Below are 24,608 nucleotides of genomic sequence, written 5' to 3' on the forward strand. Positions count from 1 at the left end.
ATATCAAAAATTGTAGCTTCAACTACCCTTGCTAAGGGGTTCGCTTTATATAATAGAATAGATAAGAAAAGCTATTATATGTAGATGTCACAAAAATTTTAATGAATGTTTTAAAAGAATTTTCTTTAAACCTTCTTTATCTTCTTTGCAATTAAAATATTATTTTAAACAGTAATTAGACCAAAGTTAACAAACTTAATATGCAAGTTGTCATTGGTACATTAAAAATGGATTTTCAACAAATTGGAAAGGAAGTTCTTGCAAGATAATTAATTTCATGATATTATTTCTTGCTCTAACTTGCATAAATTTTAAAATAATGAAGGCTTTTGCATCATGGGCTATTAAGGTTTGTAAGGAAAAAGTTCTTTATCTTTTCAAATAACTTTAGTATGTCTTTGAGGTATGACATGCCAGCATTAGGATCCGCAGACATATCGTCTCTGCATAATTTACAGCATGCCATATTTGTCACGCACTTTAATGGGATCAATTTGATTTGTCTTTGTAAAATCGATCATAACCAACCTATACTCTAAAACTCACTTTAGTTTCAATCTTTTTTTCTTGTCCAGTGGTTATACTTGATGTATTTGGGGAGCCAACAACGTTAGTATTCAATTTAAATTTCGTTGAATTTAGTTCTCTATCTTTCGTTGCGTGTTCATTTAAATTTCATGAGGATCCATGATATATGTTCTCACTCATAAAAATACATAGATAATTAAGTATATGTAAAATACACCTAATACATACCTTTGATAGTTATTCTGCAAATTAGAACTTGGAATATGAAAGTCTGTTTTCATAGAAAATCATATTTTATATTTTATAGTACACATGTGTTCTCATCAAGTTTACCATCATTAAAACTTCACGAGGATCCATAATATATGATCCCGCTAACAACAATACATAGAAAATTAAGTATATGTAAAATACACCTAATACACACCTTTAATAGTTGTTCTACAAAATAAAAGGCGGAATATTGAAGTTTGTTTTGACAGAAGATCATACTCTATAGTACACATGCATTATCATCAAGTATAACACATTTCAATACTAAGAACTTCATAAGAAAATATATGATAGGACGAAAAATTTCACCTCCAACGCAGGCCAAAACTCCCCTATGTGCCACTTGTAACACAGTGATAGAGCCGTAACGCTTTACTTCTCATCAGAAAAATGTAAGTTGATTTGCATTTCCAAGTATGCTTTGCAAGTATGATGCCTTAAACATAGTTTCCATACGTAACTCCTCACCTTTATATGTATCTCCTCAGCTTTCCTACTTATCCTTGTTCTGCTAAGGGTGCAAGGCTATAAAGGCTAATGCGATGCATTTTTGTATTCATCACTGACTTCGGAGTCTTGTCCAGGCATATGCCTTGGACTTACAAACATAGGTCATTGCAAGTCTATTTCCATCTTCTTTTTTTTGCATTGGCATTGAGCTGAAAGCATATACTGATTTTACTCGTACCAAGGGTATATTATTCAGGATCATGCAATCATTTCCTCATTCCTGTGATACAAGTGGATTATGCAAGCTTCCCTTACTTGCTTCGGTTCTTTGACATGCTCAGTTCGCAATTGATGCAAGCCTACGTCGAATGGCTTGATAGGAAGTATGAACATCAAAGAAATTGACTATAACTACCCTATCAAGTATGAAAACAATCACCTCTTGCTTCGCATTTCCGATCCTAGATGATATGAGCTACCAAAATGTCGCAATCACCTCCCAATTAGATGATATGAGCGACAACATATTGGACCACAAATGCCATAACACATTGCGGGTGCTTATGTACCCTACAAGCACATGTTGTAATTCATTAGTGCCAGGAATAGAAACTAAATCTACTCGTGTTGCAAGGACAAAGAAAAACAAAGCCTCTGTATGTGCCAAAGGGTCCTCCGCAAATGATGCGTTCTTGGCTCCGAGCACAACAATAATGATGCTTATGCATCATATGCACCATCGGCAAGGTTGCACATCAATAATGATGCTTTCACATCATATATGTTTTATTGGTCAAGCTTTATAGCTTAAGGATGCATCTTAGCTTAGTGCACCTTCAACAAACATCCCTTCTCTATATATGTTTTATTGACATTTATACAAATAAAAAAAGGGGAGTGCATTTTCATGTACCAAGTCCACCTACTTCTACGACAATGAATGTCGAAAATTGCACCATACTGGTAAAATTTCAATTCTCGGCCAATGATCAACTTGTGAATTGCACCATATAGTGTTGCAATTTCGCTCTTGGCAGCATCCATCTTGCGTGTTGCACCATAGATATACAATTCTAGTTCTTGGAAAATATTCCATGAATGCGCAACACAAGTTTGAGATGAAGCTTCATCTCATTCAGTGACGCATATTTGAGCATGCGTCATTAGAAAATACTGGTATTACACAATAACTAATGGGAGATGAGGATATTGGATTATGTCTCGATAAAAACTGGTCGTATAGAATCAATTATAAGCAATGTAAAAATGTTTTCGACTATTTTCCAGTCAATTTGCAATTATATCAAACATTGGTTGATTAACATAAAAAGAAAACAACTTCTACTTTGTTAATATGATATTTTCTAAAAGTCGCAACCAAAAAGTCTACCTCATCATATCTAGCATGGATGCTAATGAGTTTTATTTCGTATGAATGTAATGCTTATATTGTTGTTAGGTCCAATCAAAACATACGTGGCTAAATAAAAACTATACGTTTTACACGATCAACTTTGGTCGTAAAGAATTCTACTCATAAATAAAAAATTCATCCATTATATATTATTTTAAGGACTTTTAAAATAGATTAATAAGGATTGAAAAGGAGAGGTTATCTATTATTGCACAAACTTTTTTGTTCGTGAACCTGTATGAACAATCTTTGTATAATCAATACGATTAGATATTAATTATGCAAGAACTAGTCTTTGTAAGATCAATATTCGATATTGTTTAAACAAGGATACCTTAGGATGATCGATCAAGACGCAAACCCACAAGTTCAAATTAGTATGATCTTGAAACTTCAAGATCCAAAGTCAACAAGAGAAAGTCTTGTATGATCTATATTTCAAAATCAATTCAACAAGAGCAAGTCTTATAGGATCTTCACTCACAAGAAACTGTCTAGGTTCATTAGCATACCAAGTGTGATATTGTAATTATATGATAAATAATATGAAATCAAATAACATAAACATCAGAATTTTTGTTAAAGGAGAAAAATGCAATCTAATAGAAAAACCTTGGGACCTCGTCCAGTTTGAAGACACCTATTGTATCAAAATACTACAAACACTAGCCTATTATCAGACTTTGGAATGGAATTTAGTTGAGATTGAATATAACCTCCAAGTTATTCAGTTGTTGTTGTGCCCCTATGTCGACTCTTGGAGCTTGCAAGACTTTACTGAAAAAGCGGGGGTCTAACAACCACACCCAACAATTCGATTAGCAATCTATATGGACAAACTCCAATATACTTTTTATGAGAATCAACTAGACAGTTAGACTCGATCAATAAAAGATATATCAAAGAGTTTATATCTGAATCTCTCGGTTTAATCTTACTCAAGAAAACTGCGAGTCTCGATTAAAGAGAGATAGACTTGGACGGTACCAAATACCAATATCCAAGGAACAATCAATATCAATCAACAACCATTAGGTCGGACTCTCTAATTGATTGATCTAAACGCACAACCTGTATTATTTCAATTATATAACAAATATAATACGTAAAAGAAATAACACAGACACCAGAAGTTTTGTTAACGAGGAAACCGCAAATGCAGAAAAACCCCGGGACCTAGTCCAAATTGAATACACAATGCATTAAGCCGCTACAGACACTAGCCTACTCCAAGCTAACTTCGCACTGGACTGTACTTGAACCCCAATCAGTCTCCCATTGATCCAAGGTACAGTTGCACCCCTACGCCTCTGAACCCAGCAGGATACTGCGTACTTGATTCCCTTAGCTGATCTCACCCACAACTAAGAGTTGCTACGATCCAAAATCGCAGGCTTTGACAATAAACAAATCTGTCTCACACAGACAAGTATATCAAAGGATCAATCTGTCTCCCACAGAAAAACCCTAAAGTTTTTGTTTCGTCTTTTGATATAAATTCAAGGTGAATAGAAACCAATTGATAATCCGGTCTTATATTCCCGAAGAACAGCCTAGGTTAATCAATCACCTCACAACAATCTTAATCATATGGTAGCGAAACAAGATGTCATGGAATCACAAACGATGAGACGAAGATGTTTGTGATTACTTTTTATATCTTGCCTATCAGAGAGGTTAATCTCAAGCCAATCAATCTGATTGTACTCGTACGATAGAAGATGCAAGATCAGATCACACAACTACGATAAAAGTAGTACCGGTCTGGCTTCACAATCCCAATGAAGTCTTTAAGTCGTTAACCTGGTTTTAGAAGAAGAAAGCCAAAGGTTAAAGGAGAACCGACTCTAGCACGCAAACTAGTATCACACGTAAGGTGTGGGGATTAGTTTGTAGAGTTGCTAGATGTCCCCCTATATAGTCTTTCAAATCAGGGTTTCGCCTTGCTCACAAAGCAAACACTATCAACCTTTAGATGAAAACCTGATTTAGATTCAAGCTAATATATCTCAACCGTTAGATCGAAATCTTAGCTTGTTATACACAAATGAAGTGCACGCTTATAGGTTTGTTAACCGTACCCAAACGTGTGCATTGTTGGTTCAACAATAATCAACCAAAAGGTTAGCCATTTGAGCAGTTCATACCAACCATTTTCTTCTTCACCATAACTAGTTCAAATGACTCATATGAACTAGTTCGAGAGTTGTTCAATTGCAAGGAAATATCATGTACTACACAAGACACAATTGAAGCAAAGATGATTTGATTCACATGAATCGGTTCATGAACTTTATAGCCACGGTTTGCAAAAGCATTCCTTAGTCTTTATAAGTTTAAGTTCAGAAATCATCTTCAGATATATAACCTTTCTCAAGTTCGTAGACTAGGTTCGCGGACTTAAGGTACTGGATAGAGTTCACAAACTCCAGCAGAAATTCTCGGGTTTGAGAACTTCGCCGGTTCGCGGATTGGGTTCGCGAACTTGGCTCACGCAAGCAGTTTGTTAACTCCAGCAGAAATTCTCGGATTTGTGAACTTCGGCAGTTCGCGGACTGAGTTGGCGGACTTGGATACTAGCCATTCTTCCAGTATAGGACTTATGCACATATGTGTTTCCACAATATACTTATGTCCATTATTGGTTATGTAATCTAAACTATCATTCCAATCATTGAAACATTCTTAGAGGACGTTATATAGTTGTTACACTATTTCTCGTCAAAGCAATTTTCAAGATGACTGAAACATATCATGACTTGCGTCACTAGGTAAATAAAAACATGGTCAAAGCGAAACGCTTACCAACACATATTTCGAGATATAGATAGGCGAGGTATACTCGGCTCGAAATACCAAATGTGTATAATCTAAGTCTATATATATAGCATACGTCTTTTGTCTCAAGAAGTAGGAGATAGAATAGATAGACTTTTGAGTGACAGATAAGTTCGAGTCTTCACATACCTTTTTGTCGAGAAGTTCCACCGGTTCCTTAAGTAGTTCTTCCACTTGTATGATGAATCTCCATGAAGTCCTTGAGATCAACTACACTTACTATCCTAGTCCGAGACTTAGCTATAATAGACTAGAAATCAAGACTTATAGTTTTGATCACTAACATTGACAAACATGCTTGATATAGCAACGCATGCGAGTTCGACCGAGCAGTGCTCTAACAATCTCCCCCTTTGTCAATTTTAGTGACAAAACTACCAATACATATGAAATACAAAAAAGATAATGAACCTTTAGTAGCTCCTATTCCACATGTCTAATCTTCAACATTCCTTGAAATCTTTGTCCTTCCAAGTACTCCAATGATCCCAAAGGTTGTAAGTTTAGCATCACCATTGTTGAAGATCCGTAGCTATAACAATGAGAAAGCATTGGTCTCGATCATTGTTATACAGTGTCATAGTATTATTACACAGTGTCAAAGTCCAATTGCATCACAACTTCAACAATAATACTATGGTGATGTGTATCACTCCCCCTTAGTCAATACTCCATCTCACATGGAAACCACTCCCCCTTATATAATGATCCGAAAACCATATGTATTTGTAGTGTGAACTACATATTAATTCTCCCTCTTTTTGTCAATAAAATTGGGAAAGGTACAAGAACGGGATCATAATGAAATTTCCGTAAGAGACATTTTATGACTAAAAGAAAACAATACACATCGTCTTATTTAGATGCAATCATATAGCCGAAGCTAATAGCATTCATCAATGAGTTTAAAGATACAAGATAACCCCTCTAAAATTCCACAGTCGCACTCCCCTCAAGATATGACCATTAAGCACAAGTTCAAAAGAACTCTCCCCCATTTGATGTCATTCCCAAGGGAACAACAAGAGAGAACTTAATTTCGAAAGAAACAAAGGATTTTTATTGGACACTAAAACCATAAGAATGGTTTTTATATCCAAAACTCAATAAAATTAATCACAAGTAAACCCATGATTAATTTAATCGGAATACGCACTCAAATTAAACACACAAGGTGATCAACTTAATTGATTATGCTCAACATAAATAAACTTACGGAACATATGACTAACATAACCATTAGAAAATGATTAGGATATCCGTTCATATACTCAACACAAGGAAACTTATGGAATATATGAATACTCAACTAGACTAATTACAAGAAAACCCATAATTAATCTAATTGGAATACACAATCAAACTAATTAAAAAAGTAATCAATTTAATTGTCATTTGTTTTGCTTGACATAAAAAGACTTATGGAGCAATAACTAAATAACCAAACAAGATGATTAATTTAGTTCAAGAATGCTCAACATAAAGTACCTTACGGAAAAACCAACAAAGCTAATCAAAAATTAATCAACTTGGTTGTATCGTGCTCAACATAAAACATATTACGGATCCTCGCAGTATTACATAAAATATGGATCAATGAAGATCAATACTGTGGAATACACAAGGATTCATTCTATCTTCCATCACTATTTGCATAACGATATTTAATAGACATCATCCTTGAACACAAAATATTTTAACCTATCTTCCATCAAAGAATTGACAATATAGGCTTAAATTTTGTATTTGTCAAAAATCTATTCATCCTTCAATCAATACATGAGTACCGATCATAAATGACTTTACTTTTGACAAGATACGGGACAACATAGTTCACGGACGTAAACACCAATATCCCATAACAAATTGCAATATAACAAATCATAAGATTAAATACTGCAAATCATCATCCTCCAAATATTTTTATAATTTAAAACCAATAAACCTAAAAAATAATACAAGAAGATGAAAAATAATAGCTATGTGTAGTCATAATCATTGCTATTCAAAGCACTAGTTATTCTTCCAACTAAACCAAAAAGAAGACATACTAGGCAACAATGTCTTTGAGAAATTATTTATTATTCCCGAACTCCTTATCATCAACAGCCATTGGAACATAAGGTTCGTGAAGAAAGGAGTTACTATCAACAAACCGTCTTGGCTGGTGATGTCGAAGCAGGGCTTTCTGAATTTCCAAAGATCTTAAAACACAAGAATTTATTTCACCAATCTCCTTTCTTACTTCCTTTAACTCATCAAGAACTTCGGAAAACTTCTGAGAGTTAGAAGGGACATCCCTTGGCTTTCTTGTATTCCTCCTCTTTCTTTTTAACGAAGGAGTTACTAGAGATTTTACTTTCTCCTTGATTTATGGCTTAACAATCATGTTGACATCCTTTTCATCCAAAGATATGATGCTACCGAGAACAGTTATAACCAACTGATTTTTGTGAGTGTAATTCACAATCCCATAAAGCAGTCTTAAGATAAAAAGGATATCAGAGAGGAAAAAGGAATGTACGGTTCGAAGCCTTTAAACAGGTTCGTGGACGTTCAACTCTAAAATCCTAGAAAGAGTAGAATTGACACAAATAACACCTTATTTGATAGACAAGAAAAGCTAACAAAAAAAAAACTTTTCTAAAGCATGTGCGCTCACAACCTTGTCTCTTTTGATCAGGCACATGAGACAAGATTTACCAATCAACACAATCAATTTGTGCTGTGGTGAACAACAATTTGTCCACCATTTCCCTGTTGAGAGGAATCCTCTGACTTCTGTCTATCAAAGCGACTTGACCATACCTTCTTCTCTAATGGTCTTATTTTATCCTTGGGAACCAACTTGTTAGACGAAGATAAAATCCTACATACCTCAGCGGTTTTCTGAGAAAGTTTAAGCTTCCTTGCCAATCGATTTGCTCTTCGTTGAAGTTTGTTGGCGTGCCTCACTTGATGTTTGTACTTGTAACATCTTGACAGTTCATGAACCTTTTGAGAACAGAACGAGCACATCAACCTCGGATAGTATTCAGGCATCTGTGGCGTGAACGCAGCTAGACACATAGTAGATCCTGAAACATTACAATCAGAATTTCCAAAGAATGGGTCAGTTGATTCTTCCAACTTGATTGGATTCTCTTCTTCACCGAAACCATCAAGATTGATATATGTATTTCTACAACTATCAAATTCAACGTTCTCACATAGAAAACCGACACTTGATTTCCTATCTTCATCAGAATCATAGATCTCAGACATCTCATCAAGTGTTACAGCAAGACCTTTTTTCCCAGTGTATTTTCTCCGATTATGAAATTCATTTGAAAAATGACCAAAACCTTTACACTTAAAGCACTGTAGCATATCCTCGTCATCAGCCTCGTCAGCATCCCTGTTTTTAGGAGAAATGCGATTGTGAGGTTTATCTGACGACTTATGTTTGTCTCTTGAAAACCGTTTACTTCTCTTCAATAGAAGATCCCTAAACTGTCTTGTGATCAAGGAGACTGATTTGTCAAGATCTTCATCTGGAAAATCATCCTCAAACCGATCATCCTCAGAGACATAAACGCCTTTACTTTTATCAAGGATTTTCGTGTTCTTCTGTGCTTTGAAGGAAACATCCTTTCCGATTTTGGATGTATGCTCATGACCAAAGATTTTTAGCTTTCGAACTAAGGCATTTCTGGAAAGATTATCAAGGTTACTTCCCTCAACGATGGAATGTTTCTTAGACTCATATCTAGATGGCAGCGATCTGAGAATTTTCATCACAATGTACTTTTCAGGAATAGTCTTACCCAATGTAAAATATGCATTAACAATTTCAGACACTTCGTGATTAAACTCATCAAATGAATCTTCATCTGCCATACGAAGGTTTTCCCAATCGGAATTAAGGTTTTGAAGTCTAGCTTCCTTTTCACTGGAGTTTCCTTCAAATACGGTTTCTAAGATATCCCAAGCATCTTTAGACTGAGTGCAATTAGACACATGGTGCTGAAGATTAGGGGTAATGGCATGAATGATGTCATTCAAACCGTCAGAATTTTTCTTTACAGCAAGTATCTCGGCAGGACTATATTCACCAATATTCTTGGGAACGTTTACATCTCCAACTGCCACAACGGGAGCATCATAGCCATTAACAACATATACCCATGATTTAAAATCACGTGCTTGAAGAAAATCTCGCATAACAATTTTCCACCGTAAGTAATTAGAGCCATCGAACACTGGCGGTACGTTAATAGAGATAGCACCTCTGTCCATAGAGTAAGATCGCTACAAACACAGACTTGTAAGGTCTTAAACGTGTTTGCCTGCTCTGATACCAATTGAAAAAGAGGGGGTCTAACAACCACACCCAACAATTCGATTAGCAATCTGTATTCCATATGTATTGATTGTTTTGTCACTAAAATTGACAAAGAGGGAGATTGTTAAAGCACTGCTCGGTCGAACTCGCATGCATTGCTATCTCAAGCATGTTTGTCAATGTTAGTGATCAAAACTATAAGTCTTGATTTCTAGTATACTATATATAAGTCTCGGACTAGGATAAAAAGCGTAGTTTAGCTCAAGAACTCCATGGAGATCATCATACAAGACGAAGAACTACTCAAGGAACTAGTGTAACTTCATAGACTAAAAGTTATGTGGAGACTTGAACTTATCTATCACTCAAAAGTCTATCTACTTGTTTGAGGGTGTAAACTATTTCTGCTGGTTTTGGTAAATTTGGGATGTGTGTGAATGAGAAATGAATCTAAACCCTAAACAAATGCACTGCACGGGAGTACTTTTAGATTCGAGAGATCAATCTGTACAATTCTGGCCTAAACCAAGAAATGGCAGTTCCAGACTTGCTTCGGTCACAAAGTGAAGGAGATGGGGTTGATCTTAGGGAGGGAAGCGAAGAAGGTGTTGAGATTGTGAAGGTGTTGGATGTTTATGACTTGTATCAGAATGTTAAACTGGATTGCATAATGTAAGCTATCAGTTCTGGGTGTTTTCTGGATACGGTGATGACAACACTTGGTTTTTCTGTTTTGTTTGGAAATAGGTTGGAGAACCTATTTATACAAGTCATTTGAGCGCAATCCTCATCTCGTAGGAAGTGGAGGAAGTTGAGTGATGGAGTAGCGGGGTCGTGTAGGTGATTGTCCCACGATCACGCCTTTGCCCACTTCCCTCATCATCATTAACCGTCCATCTTTCCTGACACGTTCTCGTAATGGGCGCGTTGCACGCCGCACGTTGTAAACCTCCAGACCAATACCCCAGTAAGTATCCCCCAGTTTGTGACATGTTTGTATCTCGAATGAGCTGGTCAAGTCGTGGGACCCGCCACAGGAAATAACATATGGTGTTATTAGGTTAAATAACTAAGTTATTCACGGAATTGATATTCATAAATATCGTGCATTCTCGATGCATGTAATGCATCGCTTTTAAACAAGCAGCTCAAAACAATCGATATGCATGAAGCATCGTTGTTTTAAAGCTTGATTGAGTAAGTCGCGAACTAAGCGTCTTAAAATGGCAGCACGTCCAACCATCTTCGAGTGATCGTTTGGAGGCCACATGGGTGGGCCATCATTTGGTCGATCACTCTCTGTGACAGAGTGGCAGACGGCGATCATTGAGGCACTTCATTGATTGCCTAATTTTTAATCCAAGCCATCCGACCAAGCTGGAAAAGTTGGACGGACGAGATGATTTACGGCACATGTTTGCTGTCGTTGAAGGAATTTAGGTTTTTTTGGAAGTGCGCAAACATCCCTCTTTGGATTGATCGAATCCAAGCATTGGCGCTATTTTTGAGTGGGCCGATCGGGCATGCGTGGATATGGCTCACTGGCGTGCATGCCTACACCTCTCGGTCCCACAAAGATTCGATCTAGGCCACTCAATTTGACCGGAAAATATGAGTGGTCGTGTCGATTTGCGACAAAAATATATTTCCACAAAGCATTAGTTAGGGTTTAAAGGCCGTGTGACCTATCACCTTTGGGGCATGCGTTTCGAGGCACCGGGTCCCATTCTGCATAGGCCGGACAGTCACACGTAAAGGTGGGCCCATGGTGATCATGTTTACATCCTTGGGATCTCTTGAGTCTATATCTACACTCTCCGTTTAGGATGGTGAAGATGGATGGTCACGATCAATTTACGACAGATGTGTGTTGCCGCAAACCCTAATTAGGGTTTTGAAACAGCCACGTCCGCACGACTTTGACCAAACGGTTTTGCATGCTATTGGCCTCCTTTGGGGAGATCGATCGTGTGGATACAATGTTGGGATGACGGTGAACTTATGTGCACTTTACTGATGGTCCAAAACACGATCTAAGCCATCCAAATAGACTGGCCAAGTTGGATAGTTGTGATCGATTTAAGATGCTAGTGGATTTCCACGACCCAATTTAGGGTTTGGAAGCATCACGCCTGTCATGGTTTGGGCGAGCGTTTCACTGCTCAATGGCCCCACCATGGAAAAGTCGTTCGAGCAAGGGGAAAGTGGGGCCGACGGTGTGCACGTCAGCATTCCCATAATTGCTCCTGTGATCATCTAACCCGTCTAAAAAAGCATGCGAAGTTGGACGGTTGCGATGATTTTGAGACTGTCTTGGACAGTTTAAATTCGTTTGAGCTTCTCTTTAACCAGCACGACTTCCCTACTTAGGGTTAGCGTTTTGATGTGCTGGGAGATGCATGGTGATGTTCGGCTGGTCAGGGGATTAGTGGGCCCGCCGGTGGTCATCGCGGTGATTTCCCATTTCTGCCAAGGTTTGGCTAGGCTTGTTAAATCGTGCGGCCAACTTGTATGGCCGTGATCGTTTCTGAGACTGATATGGATAGTCTAGATTTTCCTTAAGGGAATTAAGCGTGTTCGATTGCGCCAACTTTTAATTAAAAGGTGTGCGAACGCGCGGATCTCTTTGTCAGAGGGTGGTGTAGCCTATGTGGATGTTTTCATGCAGGTCTCAATACTGACACTTCGGCAGATTCATGCTACTCCGTTGCGAGTGAACATTAATCGTCATGTCATGCCAATATTGAGAGTTCGGCTAGGGAATATAGCATAGGAAAACACTAGGAAGGCTATGCATTAGTGAATAATGTTGGTGTAAGATAAAATTTATAGAATATTTGGGATTGTTGCTACATGCACCATTCTGAGTAAATTTTATATACATAAATATATTGAATTGCTCAATACATATATCAGCGAAGAGGCTTTAGGCACTCAACACTTTTAAATGGCTCCATTTCATTAGTGAATAATGCAACTAGGAGCTTAAATACTCATTAGGATCTATACTAGTGAACAATTCATCTAGGAGCTTGAGTTTCAATATAATATGAAGAGCGACATAGGCACTCATCAGATTTTGATATATTCTTCAAATTCCTTGCGGAATATAAACATATCGAGGTCTATTACTTCTAATGTCGGGTCCGGTAGATAGACTTTTACAATTTTCTCCCTAAACTAAACACCACCATCAATATTAAGTCCCCTGCTTAGCACGTAACAATGACACTGTTGCGGGGTAAGCACTAGATGGTGACAGACGAAAAACAAAACCAATAAGATGCAGTAAATAGATATTACCAGAGGTATATCGCTTGGTTTGAACTTCCTTTGATGTCGTACTGGTAAAGCAGCTTTAAATCAGGGGCTACCAACAAATCACCGCTCTTTCTCATCAATGGTAGGAAAAGAAATCGGCATGTCCGGTCAAGTCCTTGGAGATCAACTAGATTCTCTAAATTCCGTTCGTATGAGCGAGAGGAAGAAACCCTTTCCATCTTTAAAATTTCGTCGGGTGTAAAGGGAGCTTATGCTCTTTCCTATTTTGCACGAACATCAAGACCCACCCATCTTCATGTACACCAAACAAGGTAAGTCCATCTCGTATTCATATTCTTAATGTGAGTGCAATATCCACGTTCAATTCGATGTGATTGACTTTCTTTGTCAGCAGCGGAGCGAGTATCAATAGCAACAAAGCAATCTAGGGATATTTCCGCTACTAAGCCAAGGGGAATTAGTGATTCCAAAGACACGCCCAATATGGATGATGAATTCTTCGAAGTGTCTTATACAATTGTTAGGACTCATCCTAATCACGTGACGATTCTTCTTCCTGGACCAAAGGGTGTAAAAGCTGTACCATCGACCTTCTATGGAGTGTGTACTTTCTGTCTCCAGCTTCTCCAGTAAATTTCAAAATTTTCCGAACTCCGTTGTGATCGATTGCAAGAGGCCTTTACTTTAAGTTGTTCGGTGGGCGTATGAGTGTTATCCTCTATGCAAGGTGGAGGAAGTCCCCAGGAGAAATAGGTTCTGTCAGAGAGGATTGCAGGTGGCGCTCGAGGAGCTACAGTGATTTCCAATTCTTCTGATGTACGTGCATGTACGTGTTTTACTCTGTTTGACTGGCTGAATTATCTGGATAGCTTTGAATTAATCTTGCTCAACTTCTTTCGTAGTTTTAATGCTTTGAGAAGATGAACGCCCTTGTCGGACTTACATGTATGCGGGATGACGTTGCAGGAAGAATTGAGAGGTAATGAAGGCGACCGACGGTTTTGAGGACGTGACTGTGCCCTCAACCCTTAACTTTATGTTCCTCATGTAAATCACGTGTTAATTGAGGGGTTCAACGTGTCAGCGAAGTATGCTGAATTGTACGCCCGAATATTGAAGAAGTATGGACACATTTATGTAACCAAATGTGTAGTATGATCAGGCACGCTGCTTCTAAATGAGTGATCGAATATCGAAAGTATCCTCAAGACATGTGTTTAGAATTAGAATTTAATATTTCCTGGTTATGTGAAGGGATTTCCAAAATCCCAAATTTTTATTGAGAAATTGTCTCAGGAGTTGAAGTTGAAGCAGGCTACTCTTCGGGATATAAAAATGTTTTCTCTAAAAAAGATGAAATGTTGCTGAATGATTTCCCTTGAATGCCTTTATTTCCTTCCCAGGACTTTTCCCTTTAGGTGTTTTGGAAAGACAAGACATTCCTTTGTGGTTTTATTTGGTTTTGAACAGGTAGGCGGCTGCTCTTGAAGAATAAAGGTTTTTGTTTTGTGAAAGAAATGGCGTTTCACTGAAATCTTAACTATGAATGCCAATTGGTGCAAACATTTTGGATGAATCGTAAGTATTGTATAAAAACAAGGGAAATACTATATAAATGGCAATATAATGTTTCAGGAACTAACAGGAGCTATCTAGTGTGTATTGCTACTCCTCTCAGCTGTCAGTACCAAGGAGTTTGCAATAGTCACCTTTTTTAATTTCAGAAACTAGGTAAGCCTCCTGCTACTTGACCTCTAGATCTCTTATCCACGATCGATACTTCTTCTAAACATTTAATAAAATAATGATTGGGACCAGATTCCTCTTTACATTTCCTAGTCACAGTCGGGTTGACGATCGGATCAAGTCCCTAGTTCTTGATGAGATGAGGATTAACAGACTGGAAAAGAGGTTGTTCGAGAAGACTTACTCATGCGTTTGAGCCTCTTGATATATGATATGGCGCTTCTGGACTTCCCTTCGTAGTCCCTGCGTTAATCAACTCTTTTCCCAACTCGACATCTCTAAGATAAGCAGTGGTTAAGAGCCCCCAACCGCTTATGCCAATCATGTCTTCCAGAAGAGATTTAGGCATGGGGGCAGCTTCATCGATCGAAGGTAGTTGTTTTCCCGATACAACACAATTTAGAGCGGCAAAGATATCTTGACGTTGTGCCTTGGAAAAAGAGAGAATTTCACACACGTGTTCCATGGTTGACTGCGCAGTTTTGTAGACGGAGTCCCCAGAAAGCATGCAACAGCTTCTAATAGGAGGATGGTATTTGTACACTCCTTCAGTGCCTAGTTGATGTTCCCCTGAGTCGATCTTCTTTTGGAAGATGTGCTTCAATCTGTTGCGGTCACTGATAGGATGATTGAAAAACCTATGGAAGCGGCAGTACTTGGGATCTTCCATTTCTTGTTTAGTTGGAGGACGTTTGACACGAGGTAGCTTGATGACGTCATCTTGTATCCAGACCTCCAAGAGTTCAATCACCTCTTCCATTGGAAAGGGAAAATCTGGGAATGGTGGAGTCTCATTTGTCCTAAGTGAAATGGGAGTCAGACGCTTATATTGTTGATAGTTGTTCCCTGGATGCTTTCTCTTTCCACCCTCATGAGTGATTAATTGGAGGTTGGGTCTTTTATTGGAAGGACACCTGCTTTCCTGAACATCTTTACGAGTTTCTTCATTCTGGGAAGGTTCAGATCGACTGAGTAAAGCAACAACGAATATCTTAGCAGCTTCTGATGCAATATGGGAATTGATACTTTCCAGGAAGGACGCACGTAATGAAATCACCTTTTCATTGTGAGGACTCTGATGAGATCGTGCTAAATTCCATGAGTCTTCTTTCTGAGTTTGAGGAAGCATCTCTCGATCTTCATTAGCAGAAAAATTAGGTTGGTGGCTACTTTTCCATTCAACACGATCATAGGCTTCATCTTACCTACCAGAAATAGGAATATGAGTCTTGGAAGAAGGACTACTACCATCAGTATTGATCCAAAATGGATTGTTGGTGGCGTTTCCTTCAGAATGTATGCGTGTTGGTTCCTTCGATAGTTGATCCGTGAGGACTTTCAAGAGCGCAAATACTCCGTCTTGACAATAGTAGCTTGATTCCTGAAAATATCATTCATAATTTTCATCAAATCATGAATAATTGTTAAATACCGAGACTCCATAGCCTCGACAAGGGTTTTGAATGAAAGAACGGATTCATGAATAACATGTGAAGTATTGTCAGTGCTGGGAGAAGTAAAATTGGGATTGAGGTTTTCTGAACCATTCCTAAGATCAACCAGATTGACAATTTTAGGAAATTGAAAACAGGATAGGGAAAATGATTTTTTGCAACCGAGAGATCAATCTCCCACTGTGGTCGCGAATTGTTTGAGGGTGAAAACTGTTTCTGCTGGTTTTGGTAAATTTGGGGTGTGTATGAATGAGAAACGAATCTAAACCCTAAACAAATGCACTGCACGGGAGTATTTTTTAGGTTCGAGAGATCAATATGTACAATTCTAGCCTAAACCAAGAAATGCCCGTTCCATACTTTCTTCGGTCACAAAGTGAAGGAGATGGGGTTGATCTTAGGGAGGGAAGCGAAGAAGGTGTTGAGATTATGAAGGTGTTGGCTGTTTATGACTTGTATCATAATGTTGAACTGGCTTGTATAATGTAAGCTATCAGTTCTGGGTGTTTTCTGGATACGGTGATGACAACACTTGGTTTTCCTGTGTTGTTTGGAAATAGGTTGGAGAACCTATTTATACAAGTCATTTGAGCGCAATCCTCATCTCGTAGGAAGTGGAGGAAGTTGAGCGATAGAGTAGCGGGGTCGTGTAGGTGATTGTCCCACGATCACGCCTTTGCCCATTTCCCTCATCATCATTAACCGTCCATCTTTCCTGACACGTTCTCGTAATGGGCGCGTTGCACGCCGCACGCTGTAAACCGCCAGACCAATACCCCAGTAAGTACCCCCAGTTTTTGACATGTTTGATGTCTCGAATGAGTGGGTCAAGTCGTGGGACCCGCCGCATGAAATAGCATACAGTGCTATTAGGTTAAATAACTAAGTTATTTATGGAATTGATATTCATAAATATCGTGCATTCTCGATGCATGTAATGCATCGTTTTTAATCAAGCATCTCAAAACAATCGATATGCATGAAGCATCGCCGTTTTAAAGATTGATTGAGTAAGTCGCGAACTAAGCGTCCTAAATTGGAAGCACGTCCATCTATCTCCGAGTGATCATTTGGAGACCACATGGGTGGGCCATCATTTGGTCGATCACTCCATGTGAGAGTGGCAGACGACAAGCATTGAGGCACATCATTGATTGCCTAATTTTTAATCCAAGCCATCCGACCAAGCTGGAAAAGTTGGACGGAGGAGATGATTTACGGCACATGTTTTCCGTCGTTGAAGGACTTTGTGGTTTTTTAGAGGTGCGCAAACATCCCTCTTTTGCTTGATCGAATCCAAGCATTGGCGCTATTTTTGAGTGAGACGATCGGGCATGCGTGGAGACGGCTCACTGGCGTGCATGCCTACACCTCTCGGTCCCACAAAGATTCGATCTAGGCCACTCAATTTGACCGACAAAGATGAGTGGTCATGATCTATTTGCGACAGAAATATATTGCCGCAAAGCGTTAGTTAGGGTTTAAAGGCCGTGTGACCTATCACCTTTGGGGCGTGCGTTTCGAGGCACCGGGTCCCATTCTGCATAGGCCGGCCGGTCACACATAAAGGTGGGACCACGGTGATCATGTTGAAATCCTTGGGACCTCTTGAGTCTATATCTACACCATCCGTTTAGGCTGGTGAAGATGGATGGTCAAGATCAATTTACGACAGATATGTGTTGCCGCAAACCCTAATTAGGGTTTTGAAACAGCCACGTCCGCACGACTTTGACCAAACGGTTTTGCATGCTATTGGCCTCCTTTGGGGAGATCGATCGTGTGGGTACAATGTTGGGCTGACGGTGAACTTATGTGCACTTTACTGATGGTCCAAAACACGATCTAAGCCATCCAAATAGACTGGCCAAGTTGGATAGTTGTGATCGATTTAAGACGCTAGTGGATTTCCACGACCCAATTTAGGGTTTAGAAGCATCACGCCTGTCATGGTTTGGGCGAGCGTTTCACTGCTCAATGGCCCCACCATGGAAAAGTCGTTCGAGCAAGGGGAAAGTGGGGCCGACGGTGTGCACGTCATCATTCCCCTAATTGCTCCTGTGATCATCTAACCCGTCCAAGCAAGCATGCGAAGTTGGACGGTTGCGATGATTTTGAGACTGTCTTGGACAGTTCAAATTCGTTTGAGCTTCTTTTTAACCAGCGTGACTTCCCTACTTAGGGTTAGCGTTTTGATGCGTTGGGAGATGCATGGTGATGTTCGGCTGGTCAGGGAATTAGTGGGCCCGTCGGTGGTCATCGTGGTGATTGCCTATTTCTGCCAAGGTTTGGCTAGGCTTGTTAAATCGTTCGGCCAACTTGTGTGGCCGTGATCGTTTCTGAGACTGATATGGATAGTCTAGATTTTCCTTAAGGGAATTAAGCGTGTTCGATCGCGCCAACTTTTAATTAAAAGATGTGAAAACGCGCTGATCTCTTTGTCAGAGGGTGGTGTGACCTATGTGGGTGTTTTCATGCAGGTCTCAATACTGACATTTCGGGAGATTCATGCTACTCCGTTGCGAGTGAACATTAATCGTCATGTCATGCCAATATTGAGAGTTCGGCTGGGGAATATAGCATAGGAAAATACTAGGCATGCTATGCATTAGTGAATAATGTTGGTGTAAGATAAAATTTATAGAATATTTGGGATTGTTGCTACATGCACCATTCTGAGTAAATTTTATATACATAAATATATTGAATTGCTCAATACATATATGAGTGAAGAGGCTTTAGGCACTCAACACTTTTAAATGGCTCCATTTCATTAGTGATAATGCAACTAGGAGCTTAAATATTCATTAGGATCTATACTAGTGAACAATTCATCTAGGAGCTTGAGTTTCAATACAATATGAAGAGCGGCATATGCACTCATCAGATTTTGATATATTCTTCAAATTTCTTTCGGAATATAGACATATCAAGGTCTATTACTTCCGATGTCATCTCCGGTAGATAGACTTTTACAATTTTCTCCCTAAACTAAAAACCACCATCAACACTACTCTATCTCCTATCTTGAGACAAAAGTCGTTTTGCTATATAGACTTTGATTATACACATTTGCTATTTCGAGCCGAGTTTATCTCGCTTATCTATTTCTCGAAATATGTGTTGGTAAGCTTTCGCTTTGGCCAAGTTCATCTTCACCTAGTGACGAAAGTCATCTTATGTTTCAATTACTTGAAAATGGCTTTGACGAGAAATAGTTTGTGAACAACAACTATATAACGTCCTCTAAGAATGTTTCAATGATTGAAATGAATGTTTAGAATATATAACCGTTGTTGGATATAAGCATTGTGTGGTAACACATATATGTATAAGTCCTTATTCCTTGAACCAAAGTATGCGTACTTTGTTGATCAGGAAAACCGGAACAGAGTCCGCGAACCCAGTCCGCGAAATGTCGGAGATTCTCGTCCCGATAAAATCTGCTGGAGTTTGTAAACCATTTACAAACTTATTCCGGGTACTTAAGTCCGCGTACTTAGGTTTGTTATTTTCTAATAACGATTATTCGTGAACTTATACTTATGTAAATAAGGAATGCAAGTTTGCAAACCGTGGCTATAAAGTTCATGAATCGATTCGAGTAAATCAAATCGTTTTTGCTTCAATTGTGTCTTGTATACTTCTATAAGATCTAAGCAATTGAAAAACTCTCTAACTAGTTCATTTGAGTCATTTGAACTAGTTATGGTAAAGAAGAATAAGGTTGATATGAAAGTGCTCATATGGCTAACCATTTGGTTAACTACTGTTGAACCAACGAATGTACATGTTTGGGTACGGCTACGCAAACCTAAAATCGTGCATTTCATTTTTGTGTAACAAGCTAAGTTTTCGATCTAACGGTTGAAACATATTAGCTTGAATCTAATCAGGTTTCCATCTGACGGTGAATATTGAATGCTTTGTTACTAAGCTAACATTGATTGCAAACCCTGATTTGAAGACTATATAAGGGAGAACTCTAGCAACTGGGAAACCTAATCCCCACACCTCCTGTGTGATACTAGTTGTATAAGCTAGAGTCGATTCTCCTTTAACCTTAGGTTTCTACCGAGACCCTGTAGGTTAACGACTTGAAAACTTTATTGGGATTGTGAAGCCAGACTGATACTACTTTCTCGTAGTTGTGTGATCTGATCTTGTTGTTTCTATCGTATTGAGTACAATCATAATGATTGGCTTGAGATTGATATCTCCGATAGGCAAGATATAAAAGTTATCACAAACATCTTCGTCTCATCGTTTGTGATTCCACAATAACTTCTTTCGCCGCGTCGATTAAGATTATTGTGAGGTGATTGATAATACTGAGCTGTTCTTCGGGAATATAAGTCTGGTTTATCATTTGGTTCTTGTTCACCTTGATTTATCAAAAGACGGAACAAAACTCGTAGGTATTTCTGTGGGAGACAGATTTATCTATTACCGTAAACTTTTCTATGTGATACAGATTTTTTTATTAAAGTCTTCGACTTTGGGTCGTAGCAACTCTTAGTTGTGGGTGAGATCAGCTAAGGGAATCAAGTGCATAGTATCTGATAGACACATTTTTGCGTCTACGTTGTCCTTAATTTCATGTATTATTGGTACTCGATTTTTGTACTTATTATGGGATTTTATGTGTTTGTCGGCATTTTTGGGAAATAAACATTATTGGAAAAATCGGCTCGAAAAGTTGTCTAAAGCACCCGGAGGACACATGTTATTCGGACTCGCACTGTTAGATAAGGGACACTCAATTACTAATGGCACCTCAACGGATAAGGGGCACCTTCCTTACTATTCACACCCCATAAGACAAGTGCTAAAGGGACACCAGTACAGGATTAGGAGGAGGTCATCTTCTCCATTTGAATTTGGAATTTGGCGGGAAAAGCTATTATCAAAACACCAAAATTAGGGTTCGTGATTTGAAAGCGTTTTAGGGAGATTCAATGGCTGAAATCAAATGGGTAGTTGTGATATGTCCTAACAGAGCTGGTATGGGTGTTTGCTTCGATCAAATTTGGCTGAAAAATCCGTGAGAAGAAAACATGGCAGCACGTGCATGGTTCACGGGATTTCATGAGTTTTGGAGAATTTAAACGTGTTCTGCTAATGTTTGATGACTCGAGCAACACTTTGGACCTTGACAAAGTTAAATAAGGAGATTTTGCAGATGTAGAAACGCGTGAGAAGCTAAATCAGGGAATAAAATATTCTCGGAATATTTTCTTTACTGCCCGAGTTCAATGAAGAATATTGAGAATCATGGCGTGATTAAATGAGGCTCAGGAGTATAAATAGATTGCTGGGATCATAGAGAAGGGGGACGGAGAGTTTGGGGTCGAGAGGAGAGCTCAGGAGGCGAGAATCAAGAGTTTTCAGAACTCTGTTTTTGCTGCTGCACCAAGAACACGAAGAACAAAAGACCACCAGAGGCAGTCATTTATCGACAATGACAACGACAGCCACACGAGGGTCTCGGAGATACAACAACAACAGTTCTTTTTTATCGTTCTTTGTAACAATGTTTTGCAACAATTATAAACGTTGCAAACACCTGATTTTCATCATTTTCTCCATTTCATCATTTGTACACCTACTTTGAGCAATGAAATCAATTTTTGAGCGTGTTTCCAACATCATGATGAGCTAAACCCAATCTTCCGGGGAGATGGAGGAAGCCATTCTTCCAAAAGTTATGTGGTAAAATTTATTTGAATTTATTTATGCAATTCTTTTATGATTATTTGCACCGAGTGAAAATTGAGTAATGATTTTTATTAATTAGTTGTGTTTTCTCTTGATGAAGTATGCTTAGTTTAGGGCTTTTGATACTTCATGCTTGCGATTAACAATTGATGTTTTGAAAATCTAATTTAGGCAATGATTAGAATCACAATTTCTTTTGATTGGAGTTATATTGTCTAGAATTGCATGATAAAAATTAACATTAAATTACATGAATTTTGGTGAATGGTGGAATCCTGAACCCCAGTCTCTCTAATATAATCAGTTTTAATTTGCTTTATTTTCTTTAGTTTTAAAATTTAAATCTAAAAGCACAACCTTCACAAGTCTTGAAAGAACTCTATTTATTACTACAACAACTTTGAAAACACATTAAATTTTTGGCGCCGCCGACGCGGACTTGTCTTTAGGCTAGAGTTTTTAGATTTTTCTTTTCTTTTTAGGTTTTTATTTTATTTGTTCTTCTTTACGTTTTTGGGTTTTTGTCTTTTTCTTACAGAATTCGGAATTTGGAGCGAAAGAAAATTTTTCCAAAGCTTTTGGTGAATATTTAAAGACTTCAAGTGAAAGGCAAAGCGAAAGAATAAGATTTTTTTTTAATATAAAAAAAAAAAAGAAAAAAAAAAGAGAGAGACATTTTTTTTTTGTAGACTTTCTTTTTCTTTTGTACTTTATATTTTTGGACTTTGGACTTTAAATTTTGGGTCATTATTTTTAAACCCTACGGAAGGGTAGTTTAAATATAAATTGTTTGCAGAGAAGGACGGTGATTACGATATCACCTCGGCCCCTCGGGTTCGTACATGACATAGGAGTCGTGGCCTGAGTCGACTACAAAGGTTCATCCCCCGTCTGGTACGGGAGGTAAGTTTGTCGAAACACTCGCGAATCCCCTGTCAGCGAGTTACTGTCTTCCTTCGTATGCATATATGTTGAGGACTAGAAAACGACTGCTTTAATTTCCTAGTAAAGGGCAAGGACTGGCCATACAAGATAAGGGTTCGGATTTCATCACCGTTCTCTTCTTGCCCGCCTTAGGAGAACGACACCAAACGCGAACCTAAGCCTAAAATTTTGACTAGAACGAGACCGATAGGGTAACGAGCTTAATAGGAAAGTCATTCGAAAGATATTGGTTACTCTTTTAAGCATACTTCGAAGTTCTTGACGGTTACTGTAAGTTGAATGCGTGACTGCGTCGCCTTGTAATACCGGTGAGGCATTGGGTATCAAAGCTCCACCGAGCTTCCCTCGCCTCTATTCAACTTACTTTAACTCGGATTGATTCCAGAGGGGTTTGCTTAAATTGTAACGAATTCCCGTTCGAAGGATTAGAAGCTGGTCTAGAAACAATCTAAGTGGAGCCATCATGCTTTTTGTTTGTTAGAAATCAGTAGGTTTGCTGTGGTGGAGTCAGCCTTGTTTTTGTTTGCATAGAACATCCCTTCCTTTTTAGGGCTTTTCTTTTTGATTTTGTTTTTCTAGTGTATACCCGAAGTTTTTAAACGGACTTGGAAAAGAAACACTCTAGGTCGTTTGATTAGTGAAAAACCTAGTAGTTCTTCTTGTGAAGGCGGGGAGATCGAAGACTCTTCTTTTGAGACCCCCGTTTTTGGAAACTTCAGTTTTGAGAATCTGTCTCTTTGTGAGGAAAGTACCCCTAGTACTCCTAGTCCTTGGTAGTGCCAGAAATGGCAACTTTGAAATCTTTGCTAAACCCAACTAGGACCTCTCGTCCGTCTTGTATCAAGTTAGCTGAAACCGAGGAAAATTATGAACTGAAACCTGGGACTTTACAGCTGCTCCCAATGTTTTTAGGGAAGGAGAATGAGAACCCCTATTTTCATGTTAGGGAATTTGAGGAAGTTTGTAGTACTCTGAAAATTAAAAACCTAAGTGATGATGCGTTGAAACTTAGGTTATTCCCATTTTCCTTAAAAGATAAAGCCAAATCTTGGTTGTATAGTTTGGACTCTGAGTCAATTGAAACCTATGACCAACTTACTTCTGCCTTTATACATAAGTTTTTCCCAAGGCATAAAACATCGTCTATTAGGACACAAATATGTAATTTTGCCCAACAAGAGGGAGAATCTTTATATAGGTACTTAGAAAGGTTCAATGACTTGATATATCAATGTCCTCATCATGGTTTGGAGAAGGTTAGGTTAGTTCAGATCCTCTACGAGGGTTTAGATTATTCAACAACAACCATGGTTGAGTCCTTATGCACATGTGGGTTTGAGAATAAAACTGTTGATGAAGCGATGACATTTTTGAATGAAATCGCCGATAAGACCCAACAATGGGAAAATAGTAGGGAAACCCAGAAAAAAATTCTTTTAAGTAGAGGAAATGTTAATAGGGTAGAAGGATCTTATGAGTCAGATGCCAAAATAGCAGCTATAGCCAAAAGGTTAGAAGCCTTAGAGTTAGGTCATTCTAGTGGTAGTAATGGAAGAAATGAGCCTTTTTGGGAAGGCCATGCTGTTGAAGAGCAAGCCAATGCTCTTTATAACAACACTAGGTTTGATAACCAACA

The 24,608-nt window shown here is 38.5% G+C and overlaps 1 pseudogene; it reads right to left on the minus strand.

Moving 5' to 3' along the window:
- Positions 1-24,121: 24,121 nt before the first annotated feature.
- LOC113307139 lies at positions 24,122-24,221 on the minus strand (annotated as a pseudogene).
- Between the last annotated feature and the right edge of the window lie 387 nt (positions 24,222-24,608).

The sequence above is a fragment of the Papaver somniferum genome, chromosome 8, assembly GCF_003573695.1.
Source record: "Papaver somniferum cultivar HN1 chromosome 8, ASM357369v1, whole genome shotgun sequence".
Classification (NCBI taxonomy): Eukaryota; Viridiplantae; Streptophyta; class Magnoliopsida; order Ranunculales; family Papaveraceae; genus Papaver; species Papaver somniferum.